This window comes from Triturus cristatus, chromosome 7 (genome assembly GCF_964204655.1).
Source record: "Triturus cristatus chromosome 7, aTriCri1.1, whole genome shotgun sequence".
NCBI classification, from domain to species: domain Eukaryota; kingdom Metazoa; phylum Chordata; class Amphibia; order Caudata; family Salamandridae; genus Triturus; species Triturus cristatus.
In genome coordinates this window covers 1,061,113,077-1,061,132,703 of record NC_140590.1, presented here as the reverse complement: position 1 = coordinate 1,061,132,703, position 19,627 = coordinate 1,061,113,077, and the positions used below count along the sequence as shown (strand labels likewise).

Sequence of the window (19,627 nt, the reverse complement as noted above, 5' to 3'; positions counted from 1 at the left end):
ATATATGTTTTATAATCTCTATAATTTTCCCAGAACGGTTACACAGTTGCCAGGAATTTCACAAAAAACGGGAACGTTTTTCTGACCAAGTGCACGCTCAGCTTAAGTGACTGAAGAGAAGTTTATGGTCGTTACTGTGCGTTAACATTGTTGAATAAACCGTGCGCATATTTTTAACGATGCAATGTGTAACGTTGTAATTTTCATTTATTTAAATGAATAAGTACATCTCGATTCGAACAGCCGCGCCCCATTTTTTTCTCTTTATCCTTAAAGTACTCATAGCCTTGTTCCTTTCCGTGCCATTTTTATTTTTTGCATTTTTATATAGCTCGAACTCGGCCCAATGGCATTGAATCACTTTACATGAACACCAGTTATATTATACATGGTCAGATTCGATTTTTAAATTTTTCTTAGGTATGCGAGGATTAAGTGATTTACCCAGAATCACAGGATGCTGAGCTGATATCAGACTCGAACCAAGTTCCCCAGTTCCAAAGTTGGAAGCTCTGGTCCTAAGGCCACATATCCAGATTGAATAACAACCCGTATTTGTAAAGCGCAGTTTCACCCAAGGGTGTCTTGCTGCTGAATAACTGATGTTTATTGTTCCCCAACTTAATGATGCTACTCATTTTATGACCCTCAGAAGGATGAAAGGCTGAGTGGGCCTGCTGGATTTTGAACCTATGACCATAAGGTGGAACACAGGCCCCTACAGTGGACCCATAGTCCACCAAGCCACCAGACCCGGTTTATCGGAAGTGGAAATACAAATTATTCCTATTTCCCTTTTATTTCTTCAAAAACTGTGTTGGAATTTTACATTCCTTGACCATTTGGAAATTTCAAATTTTTAAGTCTATGCTGGTGTTGGCATTTCAGAACGTGGGGCGTGGCTCACGCGCTTTAGTCAATGTGACCCTGATCCTGGCGATAAACATCAATGTGGCTCATAAAATTAATGCATGAAAAGAGCCGAAGAGTTCGACCCTCTTAGCAACCGCACCCACAGAGATGTGCTAATAGAAAGAGCAGGCCCAGGTCGACCCCCTCTCTCTCGCACAGAGCAGTGAGGACAGAAAGAGCAGTTTCGGAACCATCTTTCACATTTCTGTGATGGAACGTGGCCGAGATGTCTGACTTTGCCTCTCACGTGTGAGGATCTCTTCCGTTTGCATGACGTTACAACGCATTCCGTTGCAACACATGTCTTTACAACGCATGCGTTACAACGCGAATGTCATTGCTACAAATAACCTTTACCACGCATACCTTTACGTTGTAAAACCATGCATGGTAATGGCATTTTCTTGGTATAGGTGTTCTCTGATCCCTGCCCTAATTCCTTTCACTGTTCCTCTGTGCCCTTCCCGCTCTTTTTTTAATATATATATTACCCCTTCCCAGTACACTTGACCCAACCCACAAACCCTTCTATTAAATATCCCATGCGCTACATCACTCCCTCATTCCTTTATTTCTTTTTAATTTAATCCCCCTTACCTCTCCACGTCCTCTTTTCTTCAGGCTCTTCGGTGGTGCGTCGCACGTCGTAAAGAGGAAGCGGAAGTGTCTTTCCGTTCCCTCTAACGACGCCGATTGCCTGCATAAACAGAAGGAATGCGTGGTGACCACGCATGCGTTATAATGCATGCGTAGTTAAGGTTAAGCGTGGAAACGGCTGCGTTGTAGTGGCCATTTCCCATCTCTACTTAGGTCTGGTGACACCACAGCTCGCATTGACCTCCTGTGACCAGCGGGAAAAGAGCTCACAGAAGCACTACGAGGACAGGGGCCTCGGCTCTCTGATGTTTATACTCACCACAGCAGGACTGAGTGGGTATGGTGACAATTTCAGTGATCAACGATGGAGGCCTGACCCGTTGATTATTTAAAGGTATGACAAAGGCAGTCGGTCTGGCATATTTATTGTGAAAAGCAATAATGGGTGTTTTTTTACACTGGGTTAAAGCCTGTGCAGAGTTATTTTATGACATGGAGTCTCACAGATTAATATGGTAAGTGTGGGATTTTGCGTCAGTTTACTCCCTTTGACAAACTCTGTGGGTAAAAGATTTCCAGTGTGATAGCCCGGTTAGGGTTTCTTAGAAGGATTGTGTTTTTTTTTTTTGCAGACAGTCATTTTTAAATATATTTGGATTTTATGACTGTTTGGCTCATTGGTTGACTTTGAGAAACCTTATGGTCAGTATAACAGTCTTGATTTGGACAATGCTGCTGGATCCCATGCTTGCTGCTCATTTTCATCTGCAATTCCCTGCATCCCGCTTGGCCCTGCTTTTGACCTGGGAAGCCATATTGGCATGGTATTAGCCACTGTGTACAATTGTTTATCATTCTAAAATGGCAGACAGGTTGCTCCAAAAGTGATGAGAATTATAAAAACTTTAAAACAGTGTCCCTCTGTATAATATAATTGCTCTGTTCACCGTATTTACTATTAGCATACTGTTTAGGTGGTGAGTTTTCATTTTTGTAAGTTATCTTGCATATGCTTCTGGAGCCTCTGCATGTTTTATTGTGGGTGGTTAAGTGGGTAAAAGCTACAATGCATCAGTAGGTAGATGAATGAATATATGAGTGCAAGAATAAGTGTCATAGTGGTGGTGTAACAAAACCTTAGGAGGCCCCTCTGCAAGGTACGATGAGAGGGCTCATCAGACCTTATTCCGTCTGATCCATGACACTCGACCATCACAAGGGCTTACAAAGCCAATCAATCATCTATGTTGCACAGGACCAGTGGTCTGGATTGCACGTCGGTAGAGGGCATCGTGTGACTCCGTAGCTATGTCGTCCACCAGATGCGACATCAACGGAGTCCATATAAGCCCATCCCTGACGAGCTGATGTCAGTTTCTTCTTTTTTGCGCTTTCAACGCGGATCCGGTAAGCAGTGACTCGGGCCGCTTTTTGGCCTCTCTGTATTTTTGGCTAAGGAACAGTGTTTCTTTTTTTTTTTTTTCAACGTCCTTAGGGTTCATGCCTTGTGGGTCCTGTGGATGGCAGATGGCAGCTGCGGACCCTCATATTCTTTGCATGTCGTGCCTTGGGGAGCACCATGACTCAGAGGAGAGTGACTCCTGTCGCCAACTTCACCCAAAGACGTTGCGGGAACACCACATGAAGCTCTTAGCGGTGCAGCTGATGTAGGCCTCACGTCGTTCTCGGTCAAGAGAATGGTCGCGAGCCAGTTCCAGAAGCCCCTCCCTTGGCGTTCCTTGCCCTCAGCGGCCAAAGGTAAGTTGAGATGCAAGCAATCAAAGTTGCAGCACCCCCGACTTCACCATGTACACATTGTATTTCCAATGCCCGCTCCCAGCCTCCATCTGAGGAGTCGGGGCAAGAGTCCACCCCATGCCTCCCTGCCTGCCCTGGAGCCGGGGAGACTCCGAACCAGATGCAAGAGTACTATACCTCCCTACATGCCATCATTTGGTCTTCACTACCCTCTTGTGCACTTTTCAGCACCAACGAGGTCAGCGGAGCCTTGACTGTATCTACCCGACGGGGTCACCCTCTGCCTCCGTTAGGCCCTCTGGATCTGTTGTCTGATCTGTGTCGACTCCGGTGCAAAGCCCTTTGGGGTTCCCACCTGCGATGCCAGTGTCCAATCAGCTGACTCCAACAATGATATCGGCAGCGCCGATTGACGCTATGCCACTTTCTCTCTTCGACGCCAAGGCGTTGCCGCATCGATGCTACAGAGGTGAGCTCCTACTGAAGTGCTGAGGAGGGCATCTGTGGTTCTAGAATTGGAGCTCCCTTCTGTGGAGAAGACTACTGACCCATTGAATGACATACTCCATCAGGGCCAAACAGGAGTAGAGCCTGTTCTTCCCTACAGTGAAGCATTATATGACGTTTTATTGGGGACGTGGGCTTAGCCTGCTACGGAGCCCTGTGGACCGGTCAAAAGCACATAGACACCGCCTCGCCCCGTGGACCTGGCCAGTGTTCTCCGGCATCCTACTACACGCAGTTCTGTGGAGCAGGCCGCTACAGCCTCCCCTGACCTCAGCGCCCTTCTTAATATCCCTCTGGACAGGGAGTCCAGGAGATTCTGCAATAGTGGCAGGAATATTTTCTTCTCCACCTGTTCAGCATTGCGATCAGTAAATACTGCTTGTGTTCTGAGACGATTTGTCGTATGTGTTGTGGGATGTGGTGGCGTGCCTGCTTCCCTCGCTTCTTGAGACCCAGGCCGATCTTACCCAGATACTCTAGGATGGGCAAGAGGCAGCTAAGTTGATAATACCATGTGGTATGGATACCACGTACTCAGTAGGTCAAGCCATGGCTTCTTCAGTGGCTATCTGCCATTGTGTGTGCCTTCGCAACTTTGTTTTTTTAGAGGCAGTTCAGACCACCTTGGTAGACATGCCCTTCGATTGTGTCTACCTGTTCGACACACATGCCGATTCTGCATTGCATTGTTTTTTGGAGAATCTTAAATCTGTTAATTCTCCACCGTCTGCCTCCCTAGCTCCCCATGTACTAATATAGTACGGGAGACGCTAGTCTTTGATTTATTTCACATATCAGCCATTCGGGAATGGAGTCCCATGGCTTTGCTTTTTAAATTAACCATTCCACCTTCTGATGGCACCCGTGGGGTGTTACTGCTTTCTGCAGTTATTATTTCTTCAAGCTGTCAATTACAGTTTGTAGCTCCAGTTATCCAGGACATATTTGCTTTAAGGCCCAATGTGGGTTTCAACACCTGATTTGCTATATATTGTCCGTCCCTGGCCTAAGCAGTGTTCTCACCTGGGCTGTTCCTCTATCCATGCGTTTTTGGCACTTCTTTATCGTGGTGCTCTCACTATGCCTTGGCAAGAGGGTCTTCTGTCACTGATCTCTCAGGGTTCTTTGTTGTGGCATCTTTCCCATATTTCTGCTGTGGATGGATTATGCTCCAGAGCCTTTTCCCCTGTAGCGCCGCCCTTGTTGTTGCACTGATTCCTCCCTGTGAGAAGATGTTATTTACTTATCGTTTTGAGGAAATGCCTTGTACCTTTGTTGCCACAGGCAATGCTTCTGCGAGAATCCAGATACCACCCACAGCATTTAGTTGACGAACTGGTTTTTCTTGCGATGTCACCATCTACCCCTTCTCTGTGTTCGAGGCTGTCTTTCATCTTGTGTTCCCGTCTTCGAATGCATGCTCCTTGAACCTTATGGTTCCGTCTCTCTTGGAATTGGATCGCACAGGGGTTGGTTACCCTCTTTGGATGCATTTTTGGGTTCTCTTTTCTCACTCCTTCAAAGGACGTGATAATGTTCTCGAACCCTCTGGGGTTAGTTTACTACTTCTACCTTATTTTTCGGATTCCTTCTTCATGAAGATCTCTTTCCCTCGTGTTATGTCTTTCACTTCCTTTGGAAGATACGAGGTCTTTTTTCCTCCGTATGTAAACTGATGTAATGAAGGCTTTTGCTAGGCCTAGACTTCTACCTTCCTGTAATTGTTCTGTGCATGTCTCCTGTAGAGACATTCTTTCCTGGCCTCAATACTTTGTTGTTCTTGTATGCCCAGCACCTCCTTCTGTTGGTTCAGCTTTCCATAACTGGTGTTTTGTTTTCGGCCTCCCACTTTCTTGAGGGATTTGTCTCTAGATGACTCTACATTCTTCCTTCATCCCATGCTTCAGCCAGGTCTTTCTCTGGCTGACATATCTTCCTAGTATCGGCTGTTGAGACGGGATACCTGTTCTATGCCTCTCGTGTGCCGCCTTTGTCTCACCGTGCTCTTTTTCTAGGTCCTGATCTCTCTATTCTAGCAAGATTTTTTCACACCTGCGGTTTTCTTTCTAGATATTTAATCAAACGCCTTCTTGTTGCCATAACGGTCAGTAGAATTGTTTTTCATGTTTCAGCTGCCATTATTTTCCTGGAATGTGTGCTGTTCTGCTCATTATATTCCGTACTATCTTCAGATTGCCCAGCTCCATCCTCATATATGTTTCAGACTTCATTGTGTTGGCAACTTCTGTCTACGGCCGATGTGTGTGTGTGTATACTTTTGCTGATAATGTCTAAATCTAAGTTATGGCATTTTACCATTCCTGCGAGAAATTGGGCATGTCCATTTCAACGAAGGAGTTATTGAGCCATCTATAGCATTTTAAGTCGAGGGCAGTGACCCTGACACATTTCTTCTATGCCTGTGTACAACGTGCTTTGATACAATGAATAAATGGAGTTTTTTAATGGTGCCCGCCAAGTTTGAAAAAGGCTGATCTCGCGGCCGAAACGCGGTACATGACAAGCTGTTTTAATTTGAATAAATAAATACCAGAATATTCTGTGCTGTGTCGGTCCTGCTGTTTTATTCAGAGTAGGAATGGGATGAATGTTTCTTTGAGAAGGCTGACTCCGGATACCGACGCTACCCTCGTTCAGGTGCACCGTGTTTTGTCAGCAAAAGATGGATTTTCGTGTCAAAACACAACGCGGAGACCACCATGCCAGAGGTAACCTTAAGCCAGAGTGTCGGAGGATGCCAGAGTCTTGAGGTGTGCAGTTGATGCCAATGCATTCAATCGCAAAGGGGAAGGGGAGGCAGCGTTCAAAGCTGCTGGAGCAGAATCTGATAAATGAGAGAGTTCTAAGTTAACAGTTTGTTAGCTGATTGCACTGAAGGAAGGTGGTGGTGTCTAAAGAAGGCAAGGAAATTCGCCTCTGCAATGGTGTCAGCGCAGTGAACTTCAAATGGGACTTACTGGAGGTAACAAAAGGGGTAGTTGGCCCCCAAGGACATCCTTGGTGGCCAACTTCCAACTATTGCCTCCAGTCAGTCCCACGCAGCAGCATTGGTAAGTACTCGTACCAGGCCACGCCCACTTTGCCTACCACTCTACAAACGCTCTCCCTGGCACGCTCATGGATGGGGATTTAAGTCCCCTTCACTGCTGGGGGTCCTTTAGGGGCAAACTAGCCTACCTTTTACCTCCAGTAAGCTCCACGCAGTGGGATTGGTGAGAGGTAGACTAAGGCCATGCCCCCTTTCTCCACCACTCTGCAAACGCGCCCCCTGGTGCGTTGTAATTTGGGGGATTAAGTCCCCTTGAATCCCGAGGGTCCCTGGGGTCCAACTAGCCCACCAGGTACCTCCAGTAAGCGCCCCAGAGCTGCATTGCAGAGATGTGTAGAAAGGGGCGTGACCTGTACCACCTCTCAGCAACGCAGCACAGTGGCGCTTACTGGAGGTACCTGGTGGGCTAGTTGGCCACCAGGGACCCTCAGGATTGAAGAGGAATTAATTCCCCAACTTAAAACGCGCCGCGGGGCGTGTTTGCACACATGTCACCTCAGGCCCCGCCCCCTCCCTTCACCACTGAGCAAACGCGCCCTGTGGCGCGTTTTAAGTTGGGGGATTAAGTCCCCTTGAATCCTGAGCGTCCCTGGGGTCCAACTAGCACACTAGGTACCTCCAGTAAGCGCCACAGAGCTGCATTGCAGAGAGGTGTAAAAAGGGGCGTGACCTGGACCACCTCTCTGCAACGCAGGCCTATGGCGCTTACTGGAGGTACTTGGAGGGCTACTTGGCCCCCAGAGATCCCCAGTATTGAAGGGAAATTAATTCCCCAATTTAAAACGCGTCACAGGGCGCGTTTGCAGTGTGTTGTTGGGAGGGGCCTCCAGCACGATCGCTTCTTTTAAAAAAAAGAAATGTATATATGAACGGGAAGGGGGCCGCGTGGGCCCCACCTCCTCCCGTGGCCAATTCCGGTCCCGGGGACCCCATCCCCCGGGGCATGCATGGCCACATATATTTTTGTTATATATGGAGGGGCGCTGCGTGGCCCCTCTCCTGAGGCCTCTATAGGCCCCGGGGACCCCATCCACCGGGGCCGTCCTATATATATTTTTTCATTTTACGGGAGGGGGGCCGCGTGGCCCCCCTCCTGGGCCACTTCTAGCCCCGGGGACCCCATCCCCCGGGGGCAGGCCCTATCCGTTGGGGACTGTGGAGGGAGCCCCAACGCCCCAACGGTCCCGCCGGCTTCCCGCGTCCTGCAGGAGCCGACATTACTTTTCCACATGGGTAGCTGCTGACATGCAGCCCCCTTGTGGAAAAGCAATTCTGCTTTGCTTCAGTGAAGCGAGAGCAGGTTTCCCTGCTCTCGCTTCAATGAAACAAAGCAGTTTGCAATGACAGGGCGGGAGCCGCGTGTCTTCCGGCCTGTCATTGCAAACAGCAGTGTCCCGGGGGTGGGCACCCCAGGACACCGCAGGAGCCGGCCCTGGGGGGGTGGCGGTCCCCAGGGCCTTCAAGGGCTCCAGGAAGGGGGGCCGCGCAGCCCCCCTCCCAACATTGGCAAAGCCCCGGGGAGGTGGTGGCTCCATTACGGACCCCCGAATTTACATACTTAGTGCCCTGGGGAGATGGTGATCCCCCGGGAATGTGGGGGGGCTCACAGGTTCTTTTAAAAAAAGCCCCGAGGGTTGCCGGTCCCCGGGGCAGCGGGGGAGCTATGTGCCCCCCGCAAATATTTAAGAAAAGCCCTGAGGGGTGGCGATCCCCAGGGCTTGGGGGGGGAGGCCCCCACACATTTAAAAAAAAAAAAAACCCTGGGGGTGGACGTCCCCGGGGCTGCGGGGGGGGGGCATGCGCCCCCCGCAAATATTTAAGGAAAGCCCCGGGGGCTGGCGGTCCCTGGGGCTGCGGGGGCCTCCCTGGGCCCCCGCAATTACCATATTGCATTCCCCCGGGAGTTGGCCCAATAATAATTTTTTTTTTTTTAATGCTTTTTTTGGCCCTGGGGGTCCTTGTGGGACCCCCTGAGCAGGTCTAGGGGGTCAGGGTGTTTCTACCCTGCCCCCTTTTCTTTTTTTCACCTTTATTTCCCTTTTTTCTTGTGACTCGGCTCTACTGAGTCACAAGATGGCTGCCAACACTTCCTGGTTTGGAGTGTTGACAGCCAATTAGAATAAAGCTCGTGGTCGGAAGGGTCCGCGGATCCACCGTGCCTCTAGATATCGAAACTTTTATTTTTTGATTTTCTCAGCAACTACTGAACGGATTTACACCATTTAAAAAAAAAAAGCGCGCTTTCAGAACCAAGCACTACCTTTTTGCCAAATTTGGTGTAATTCCGTTCAGCAGTTCGAGCTGTAGCCGTGTCTAAAGTTTCCTATGGGAAATTGATTTTCCGACCTCTTTTTAAAAAAAAAAAATTCTCGGGAACTACTGAACGGATTTACACCATTTAACAAAAAGGTCTCTTTCTGAACCAAGGGCTACCTTTTTGCCTAATTTGGTGTAATTCCGTTCAGCATTTCGGGCTGTAGCCGTGTCTAAAGTTTCCTATGGAAAATAACATGGAGAAAACACGTTTTGGGACCCCCCTGTTTTCTCGGCCCCCGCTTGGCGAATCACCCCAAAACTTTCAAGATGGGAGCTGACCGGAGCGGGCCACTAGTTTTGAAACTTTCGCAAAGATTCGTCAACCGGCACCAACGTTATTGGGAAAAGAAATAGCGCTTTTCCTATGGAAACTATGTCCTAATTATAACTATCCACCGGTGACCGCCAGTAGATTATATATATATATATATATATATATATATATATATATATATATATATATATATATATATATATATATATATATATATATATTCACTGAAAAAACCATAGGTTTCACACACGTTATAGTTAGGAATTAGCATTTAAAAAACCTTGCTAATTCAATGAAAAAACCATAGGTTTCACACATGTTATAGTTAGCTGGAAATTTTACTGATAAAAAACCAATGAAATTCCCCCGTTATAGTTACTGTAGGCAACTTTAACTCACGCGACCGCAATCCTCTGCTGATGCTAATACTGTATTTAGACACTTATTTGCCCATGTCTTCTTCCATTAAATTTTAGCTATACATATATTACAAATATTTTTTTTTCATAAAGACACATATGTCATCAACAGAGGATTGCGGTCGCGTGAGTTATAGTTGCCTACAGTAACTATAACGGGGGAATTTCATTGGTTTTTTATCAGTAAAATTTCCAGCTAACTATAACATGTGTGAAACCTATGGTTTTTTCATTGAATTAGCAAGGTTTTTTAAATGCTAATTCCTAACTATAACGTGTGTGAAACCTATGGTTTTTTCAGTGAATTTGTACGGTTTTTTAAATGCTAAGTTACTTTACACGCCCACTTAACGCAGTTCGTTCCGTGCGCGCACAGTGAGCACGCGGTGCGCTTCGCGCACCGCGCGCCCACTTTACGCAGTTAGTGCCGTACACGCAAGGTGGGCACGCAGTGCGCTACGCGCACCGCGTGCCCACGTTACGCACCGTGCGCACATGGAGGACATATTATGCGCTTCCTTGTGATAGGTAATCTGTTAAATTTAATTTGTAAGTGATGACAATAATATGCCATGCACAGAGAGTTTTTTTTTTTTTATTAAAATTTTTAGCGTAAGCGCACCGTACGCGTACAGTAAGCGTAATCGGCGAAATTTTCAAAAAATAAAAATTTACAGTTTTTGGCCTTGGGGGATCTTTGAGGACTCAACTAACATGGCTATGTGCATGGGCGCTGTCTAAACAGCCCCTTTATATGTTTTTTGCCTTTGTTTACAGCCCCCCCCTCAGAGTGCGAGAGAGAAAATGGCGGCCGCCGCTTCCTGGTTTCGACCGATTCGAATGTTTACTTAGATGTAACAGCCAATCGGAATCGCGCTCGCGCACGCCACCGTACGCGTACGGTAAGCTTACGGTAAGCGTACCGTAAGCTAGCTCAGATATATATATTGATTTAAAGGCTATTTTCTCAGAATCTACTGAACAGATTTACACCAAACCTACAAAAGGCACTTCCTTGACCTGAGGACTACCTCTCTGCCAAATTTCTAGTAATTCTGTTCAGCCGTTCGGGCTGTAGCCCTGTCTAAAGGTCCTATGGAAAAATGCATGGGAAAAACGCGTTTTGGGACCCCCCTTTTATCTCAGCCCCCGCTTGACGAATCCCCCGAGACTTTCAGGGTAGGAGCGGAGCGTAGCGTCCCACCTATTTTGAGAAATTCGCGAGGATTCGTCGACCGGCGCCAAAGTTATTCAAAATAGAATGTTGCGGATTTCCTATGGAAACAGGGTCCTAACTATAACTACCTACTGGCGACCGCCAGTAGGTAATATATATATATATATATATTTATATATATACTTAATGAACCAACAAGAGGATTTTTACTTAATTCCGGGAGTTGATTCATATCTTGTATTTAAACAGATATTATTGAAGCTAATCTAATTACACGATGGTACAAAATAGTTACATTTTGTAGAATCAAATGTACTATCTGACTTGCTGCTAATTTGATCTACTAGAAAATAGAGTAATAGTCTGTTTTCTTTGTTGTCTCCTGCACTGGCACTTTAAAAAGGGAAAACAATTCACGAACATGTCATGTGATCAAGGGCTGCAGAGCCCGAAACGCGTCATGGCAGCATTTTGCACTAAATAAAACTACCAACAAGCACAAAGAAACTGGAGTCCGTTTCTATTCTTGCAAGTTCCCGAGAACAAAGGAGCTCTAAAATTGGAAAATTGGCATATAAATTACAAGGTGGCTTACTTGGCTTAACGGACCCACTCTCGATTTGGGCAACGGGACGCCAAGCCAAATTCGGTTTCGAACCGGAAGTACAAAGTTCCGTAAGGAAATGGTCCTGTAACCCCCAGACCGCGAAGCAACCGACCGATTGCGGCGAAGAGGAAGCGGCCGCGTTGAAGGGCGCGCACGCATCTGGAAAACGCCGTATGAGGTAGGAGTCGCCGAGATTGTCTGGTGAGAGGTGTGCAGCTAGCGACAAATTGCGAAGATTGCGCTAATTTTGAAAGTGCTATTAAAATGTCTGCCGACATGTTACAATCCAGGGAGGAGGCAGCGGACGAAATGTTTACCGAGTGCCCTAATTTACAAACAAATGTACAAATGACTGATATGGGCACACAGAGACAGCCCTCAACATTAAAAGATGTTTATAAGCAACTGAGCAAGCTAAATGGTGGGAGCACAAATCGCTGTCAAAGTAATTAGAAGTTGGAAGAATCCCACAAGGGCTCCGAATGATGCTCGCCCCGAGCTATGAAAATCCGAACCCCAACATGCTACGGGAGTGGGCAGAAAGCAATTTGGAGGCATCTAAAAACCTAATGTGCATCCTAATTAAATATGCGGACATCGATAGAACAGAATTACAATATAAAATTGACAACATCAATGAACAAATTGCTCTATTAGAAAATGGCACCAATCCTTCCAAGCTGACAGAAGAAATGCTGGCACGTTTAAAGAAAGAAGAGGATAGAATTAAAAAACGCAAAACATTTAAGTTTCAGCGAGATAAAGTGGACTACGAAAAAGGCCACATTTTTACCTTTGCGCGTAAATACGACGCAGTGAAATCCATCCCGAAAGCAGTACGATTCACTCTGGATCGTGATAACAGAGGGGGTGTTGATAACGACATTCCCACAACATCATCAAGCTCGGCTGTGGAAAGTGGGTCGGAAGGAGAGCAAACAGCAGGCGCAGCTGACCATGCCGCCTTCCAGAAACTAAAACACACGATCGGAGATGAAATTGTGTTTTTACAAGAGGAGCAGCGCTTAACCTTACGCCCCAGAATTACAAACATCAGAGGAGGTAAAGGAGGAATGTAAAACGCCGGGAGAGACGCAGAACCTTGTACTAGGTACTGTGATAAGCGACCTTCACACATCCAGCATCAGTCTGGGAAATCTTGCAGGACCTCTTCACTTCCCTTCTCCATGGCTCAGGACGCTTCTCCCTTGCTGAGCCCAAACTCTATCCACCCAGACCCCAGGAGTGTGGCCTAATGTGCGTTCAGATATATGCAAACCTTATTCCTTTGTGTGACTGATGGGTGAACACACCCCAAACCTTTAATAGGTGCCAAATACACAGTGTGGGAGTGCAGTGAAAGCAGATGCTCAGTTCTGTGGAGGCATGCAGACTTTCTGGATGTTTTGTTTCACTGTAGCCCAATAAAAACTTATTTGGAGTTAAAATAGTGTAACGGTCTTACAGCCCCCCCCCCCCTTCTCTCTATTCACAGTCCGTTCTCTGTTTTATTTTCAGATTGAACCCCCAAAATACATCCAGCTTGCTAACTAGGTATGTAGCTTGTAAAGCATCACAGCAGCCATGTTTTTCTTTTAAAATAGTTTTCACTGTTTGTTGCCGATTGCCCTTTTTGCTTGTAGGGTTTTTCAGATTACGGTGTGTGTACACAAGGTACAGATACATTATCATTTATGATTAAAATGATCATAATAAAAGCTTTAATTTAATTTCCTCATGCGTGAACGTGCCATGCGAAGCACACCAGCTCAGTGCCACGTTTTAACACACAGTACGAGCACAAACGTAATTCTAAAGATATAATCGAAGCGTTGGGTGATGTGTAGTGGCTTTGTGTCTCTTAAATCGCTCTTTAAATGAAGATTATTCAGTATGGGGCAGCTCGCCTTTTGTGTGGAAATAGTAGATTCAAACTGGCCGCACCAGTTATCTCCTTTGCATTGCCTCCTTATATTTAAGCTGATAACATTTTTGTGTCTGTGTATTTTCTTTCGACCTTGAAACCAAGCCACTCCAATTGTTCCGTACTAGAAGTGTGTTTTGGCGCTTCACCCCGCTGTACAGTGAAGTTGGAATGACCTTAATTTTCACTGCCCCCCCATCTATCCAATAGGGCTGTTGCTGCCATATGGACAAAATGTTTAACTTATTACCGACTGGCTACCGAAACCTGCAGGTGAAAGGGGACTCCTCCTTTAACCTTCATATACAAATGTGAAGAGTTGAACACATTTCCATATGGAGCATTTTTGGTAACTTGAGCTAGAGATTCGTTTTATGTGACATCTTCAATTTATACAGGACATATGGTGTATTGTGTGGCCAGTGTAGCAAATCCAGTTACTTGGATACGCAGCACCTGCAGAATCACATGTTTTCAGTGGTCCCACCAATAGTGTTAAAAGCAACTGAGAGACTTAATTTATGTAATATAACCTGCTGTTCCTCCCAGTGGCTAAACGTTGATTTCTTATTAATATAAAACAATTCATTTAGCAGTCATCAAATACGCTTCTTTCAATAATGCTTACATCTGAGAGTCAACCTTTCCTTCTGTTCATCTAGCTTTTATCTTCTAAGCGCTCCGAGTCTGCTTCAAGGTGGTTTGCAATGGTTTACAACCTTGCCCCTAATACATATATATTCATCTCTCATCCTTGCCTTGTTTACACAATCTGCTGGAAGATGAATGGTCTATTGAATTCAGTTTGCAATTTCACTGGCGTTTCCAAGATACCTGTTTTAATGTCACTCAAATCAGGCAGCAATAACATTAACTGCAAAATAATGAGTAACAGGCCAAACAAGCATTGACAAAACCAATAGGTCCCGCCTATGCAAGATCTATTTGCTTTGTCAACATTTTTTAGCCATGTTGCACAGCAACACAACTATTGTGCAACATGGGGGAAAGTAAAGAAAATAATAAAGCTATGATGTAGTCAACGCTGGCCACTTTAGAGCACTATTTGTTTTTTATACTTTCCGCCATGCTGTACAGAAAGCTGCTGTGCAAATGGCTGAAAAAAAAAAAAAAGAGCTATGACACTGAGTGCAGCTGCCTCAGTGCATTTTTAAAATAACTTTCAGACATGTTGCACAGTAGCCGTACTGTGGCACAACGTGGCTAAAAACAAATTGACAAAGCCAATAACTTTCATAGGCGACACTTATTGGCTTTGCCAATGCTTGTTTTTAATTATTATTTTTAGCCATGCTGCAATACAGGCATGCTGCCGTACAGCATGGCTACAAATCATTGCCACAGTCGGCAATGACCATGCTGTGTAGCATGAACAAAAAGGCAAGGGCAGAGCACAGCACCTCAGTGATTCGGAGCAAATCAGTTAATCTCCCCATGCGTAATAAAGAAAAAAATAACATATGGCAAAAAATCCTGTCACAAAGTGTAGAAAAGTGTCTCTTTGGTTATGGTTCGCCCCCACTGTTTGCCTGGAAAATTATGTAATTTGGACTGGAAGTGGACAGGGTCCCTGTTATCCAGGTCTTCTGTGCCAGAGCTCCTTCCCTAAACTGTATCTATTGTTTCCGCAATTGGCACCACTTTAGCTCACATAAGTCTCTAGTAAAAGCTACCCCTTGTACCAAAGGCCTTGTGGTTGAAGAGGGTCCCTAAGGGCTACAGCACAGATTGTGCCACCCTAAAGGACCCCTCACCAAGCACATGCAAACTTTCACTGCAGCCTGTGTGTCAACATATCCCTGTGTGCCATGCCCACATGCACCGCATGGGATATAGGTAAGCCACCCCTCTAGCAGGCCTTAGCCCTAAGGCAGGGTGCACTATATCTCCTGTGATGCCATATCTGCATGAGCAGACATACCGCTGCAATATCCTTTTCGATTCCTGGCTATTGTAAGTGACCATGGAAGCTATAGTAAGCACATGGGCTGGACACTCGTCATTAAGAGCTCCCCAGCTCCATGATGGCTTCACTGAATTATGGGATGTTTGGTACCAAACATCTCATCGTAATAAACCTGCACTGATTCCAGTGTCAGTTTTATTCAAAATTGCACACAAGAGGACCCTTTAGAGGGGCTCCCCTGAAACCTGTTTGGGTGGTCACAGACTAGCTTAAGCCAGCCTGCTACCACCAGGCAATGTGCTGACCTCATGGGGTGAGTGCCTCATCAGTAAGAGCCATCTGTGGCGGGGAGCTTTAAAAGCCTTGCCACCTTTGTAATGCAACCCCAGCCTCTCCTGTTAGTGGAAGCAGAACCCCTTCCTGTCCTCACCACCTGTTTTGATGGGGAACAGGTGGAAAAGCTTAAAAAGAATAGGAGGTGTGCCACCCTTTGGCAACTCCACCTCGCAGGTGCTGGAGGCGAGGTGAAGTACAGTTTTCAGTGCCCACCATCTTGAAGATTTTGGGATTCATCAAATCAGAGCTAGGGCTATGTCCCTCTCCCACTAGAAGTGGGCACAATGGAGGGTGTAGACACCCCAGGTAAGTAGCCTATTGGCTCCTACCTGTCACTCCCTTGTAACGTCGCTATGTCTAGTATTTAGGTGGCATCCCCAGACCCTTAACTTCAGTTCCTGACAACCTAAGAGATGACTGACCGCACAAAGCTGCACCAGCAGAGAAGACTGCATAGAACTACTGACTTGGCTTCAGACCTACAGGCCTGTCTCCAGCTCTCGGCGATCCTGCCTTAAAAGATGACTAGTCCTGCAGCCGAGCGACCTCCAAAACCTTGGGAAGACTGTCTGCTTTAGAAAAGATCTCTCCAGAACAGCAGATCTGTTCACCAGCAGCAAGGTCTCTGTGACCTGAAGAACCGTGAAACCCTGCTCCCTGTTCCACCTCTGCACCCTGTTCCACCTCTGCATGCGATGCCTCAGGCCTGAGTCCAAATGACCCATGGGTCCCAGTGAGGTTTTCCAGTACTCCGGAGCCCGAGTCCACCGTGGGTTGACCCCTCCCGAACTCCTCAACCTTGCTTGCAGCCTCTGCATGGAGACCTCAACCGCGACCTGCTCCGTTAGCAGTTTCTGACATCAAGACACCCATGCACCTGCCGGCCCTGGGCCTTGGTGAAGCGGACCACAGGTGTCCGTATGTCCCCGAGCATCACAACTTGCCTCTTCAGCTGTTAGTTTCCTTCGACCGGCCTCCTGGCCTGAGCCTTCAGCCCTTTTCTGAATTTGCCTTTCTCCATTGCTTTACATTGGGCTCCCAACTCTGTGTTGCCACCCTGCACCCGGCTGCCCCTGAGCCGCTTGTGGTGTAGTGTTGGTGCTGCTTTGGACCCTGCCCCACGCTTGTTTCGACCCCCAGAGACTGGCTCCCCAAGCCACTGCTACTTACCCGTAGGCAGCCTCTGTTCGGTTGCCCCATTGAGTTATATGAGGCCCCCACTACTGTATTTGCACTCTGCACCCAACCGCTCATGTGCCACTGGTGGTGTACTGTTGGTGCTGAACTTAACGTTGACCACTACTGACCTTAACCCCCGAAGACTGGTCTTGTAAGTAGATGTTACCTATCTGTATGGTCAATGTTTTCTTCCTCCCATAGGTTAACATTGCAAAGTTCGAAAATTGCACTGTGTCCACTTTCGATATTGAAAATTATTTCTATTGGAAAACGTATTTGCCTAAGACGAAGTACTGTGGTCCAACAAAATAAAAATAACCAAGTATTATTTTTATAAATTTAACTCGCATTTGGTTATTGAGTGTGTCTCATTTATTGCTGCTGTGTGTACAACAAATGCTTAACACTGCCCTCTGATAACCTAACTGCTTGCCCACACTACTACAACAGAGAGCATTAGTATTATCTACTTTAGCCCCTGTAAAGCCTCTGGGGATCCACTGCACTCTCTGCATATTATACCTTTTTTTGGTATAGTATATAGAGAGCCAGCTTCCTAAAGAAAGCAATTGCATCCATGTCTTAGTGAAAATCTTTTGGAAGCAGATAACATCTGTTGTCATAATAAAAGCAGATAACATCTGTTGTCGCAATAAACATTCATTTCAAAGGAGAAACAGACTTTTTTGAAGTGTGTGTGGCATAGTAAAACACAGCCAACAGATTTAACAAGGATGACAGGGAAGAAGAAAAAATAAAAGTAGCACCTCAATCACAGCACGATCAGCGGAAGGACAGCAATCAAGCTTAAGCAATAAGTACTTGGTGCACATTTCAGCCAAAAGAAGAGAAAGTGAAGCCAGCACACCCTTGCCTATTAGAAGGCAAGAGATAAGAGTGACGATGAGGCCAACGAATGTTAACCAATGGGTGGGCTGCAAGCCCCCTGTATTCAATATCTCTCATAAGTGAGAGCACATGCAGCGCATGCGCCGTCGCAGGCGAGACCTAAAAAGAAAATCCAATAGCACTTTGAGTCCTTCTACTTAAACTCTTTCACTAGAGACATCGCTAAATTTGTCCCTATGATCGAAGCTTTATGAAGAACCTTATGGTCAAGGGACGTAGAAGATGGTGAATTAAATGTTGTCATGAGCCAAGCTCACAGTAGTCGGTCTCCTCATTCAGAACTTACTATTCCATGTGTACTAGTAGTCTCAGATCTATTGTTTTCTCCTTTGACAGTGTCATTTCTGTGGTGGTTACAGCATAGCTGGAGAGATTTATGGACTAGGTACTTTCGTTTCAAGACCATACTCTTTGCTTTGTTTACTATGATAATTTCATTGTCTTCATTTTGTCTCCACTCTAAATCTGTAGTGATGGTAAATACATTTCCTTGTAATAAAGAATCAATGATATTAATCATTGTTGCATATGTTGCCGTTATTTATACAATATCTGAATCAAAATGCTTCAAAGTCACTGGGGTAAAGTCCTCTGAGATGGAGGTGAAATCCTGTTGACTAGCATTGTACCCAATATTTTGTAATCTAGGTTGAGCATGCTTTTTGGGCAGAGCCACTTAAAGGCCTAGTTAGTGGAGTCTGGTAAGATTCCTTGGTCACTTGCTTACATATAGATTACCAATATTTGGGAGGCAGAAAGACACTAATCTTCTTCTCTTTGGAGTGTCCATCACCCGGCACTGCTTCTCCCATTTGAGACGTCGCTCCATAACTCTCTTCTGGGGGCCTAGGGGTGCCTTGCCACGGGGGATCTGGTGCCTCAACCGCTCCTTCACCGCCACCGTCCTGCTCCGCACGATCCAGTTTGCCTTTTTTCCCACCCCTCGGCCCAGGGCCCTGTCCTGCGGGCTGCTTTTCCTTCCTTGCCTTCAGTGCTGCTCCCGCCGTCACGGGAGGGTCAGTGGCTGGACCCCTTGGGGTGTAACATCGCTCAATGTCGACAAATCTACTCGCTGGAATTTCCAAGGTGGCTCTCACTCTGCGATGCCTTTTGTACCGGTCCCCCGAGGAGGCTTTCTCTTCGCGAGGATCTTCTGTTGCAGCAGCAGAGTTAGCGACCTGCACCCAGCCTTGCGCATCCTCCGTCTTAATGCGTGGAGATTGAGCAGCGACAGTTGACAGCTTTTGACCTTCCTCCCAAAGTCTCTAACGTTATTCTGGCAGCCAGGCGTCCTTCCTCCAAGACATTACATGCCTGTCGTTGGGCAACATTTGGAGCATGGTGTGCAACCAAGGACATGAACCCTCTTTCTGCTCACCTGTCCCAGGTTTTATTGTTTGTACTTTCTTTGGTCCAACAGGGCTCTGCTCTGGGCACGCTTAAGGGTTACTTATCAGCCATCTTGTCTTTCCTGTGGTTGCTGAATGACGCCACCTACCGGCGTAGGGGTACTGCTCAAAAATGTCCGGATTCAGTCTGACCCCTGGGGATAATTCTGACATAAGGTATCATTGGTTAAATAGGGTCTCAACCATATAAGGCCTTACCAAAGGGAAGTAACTTGTTTATTTTGTTGTTTCCTGATGGAAAATGAATAAGTATCACCAGGCTTACACAACCACAGCAGATTATGTATGTGTATTATCTGCAAGGTT

The 19,627-nt window shown here is 46.4% G+C and overlaps 1 protein-coding gene across 2 annotated transcripts in view; it reads left to right on the top strand.

The window, feature by feature from the left end:
* Positions 1-19,627, top strand: part of ARHGAP26 (Rho GTPase activating protein 26) — a 1,692,117-nt gene that overhangs the window by 1,485,421 nt on the left and 187,069 nt on the right. The window lies entirely within an intron of this gene.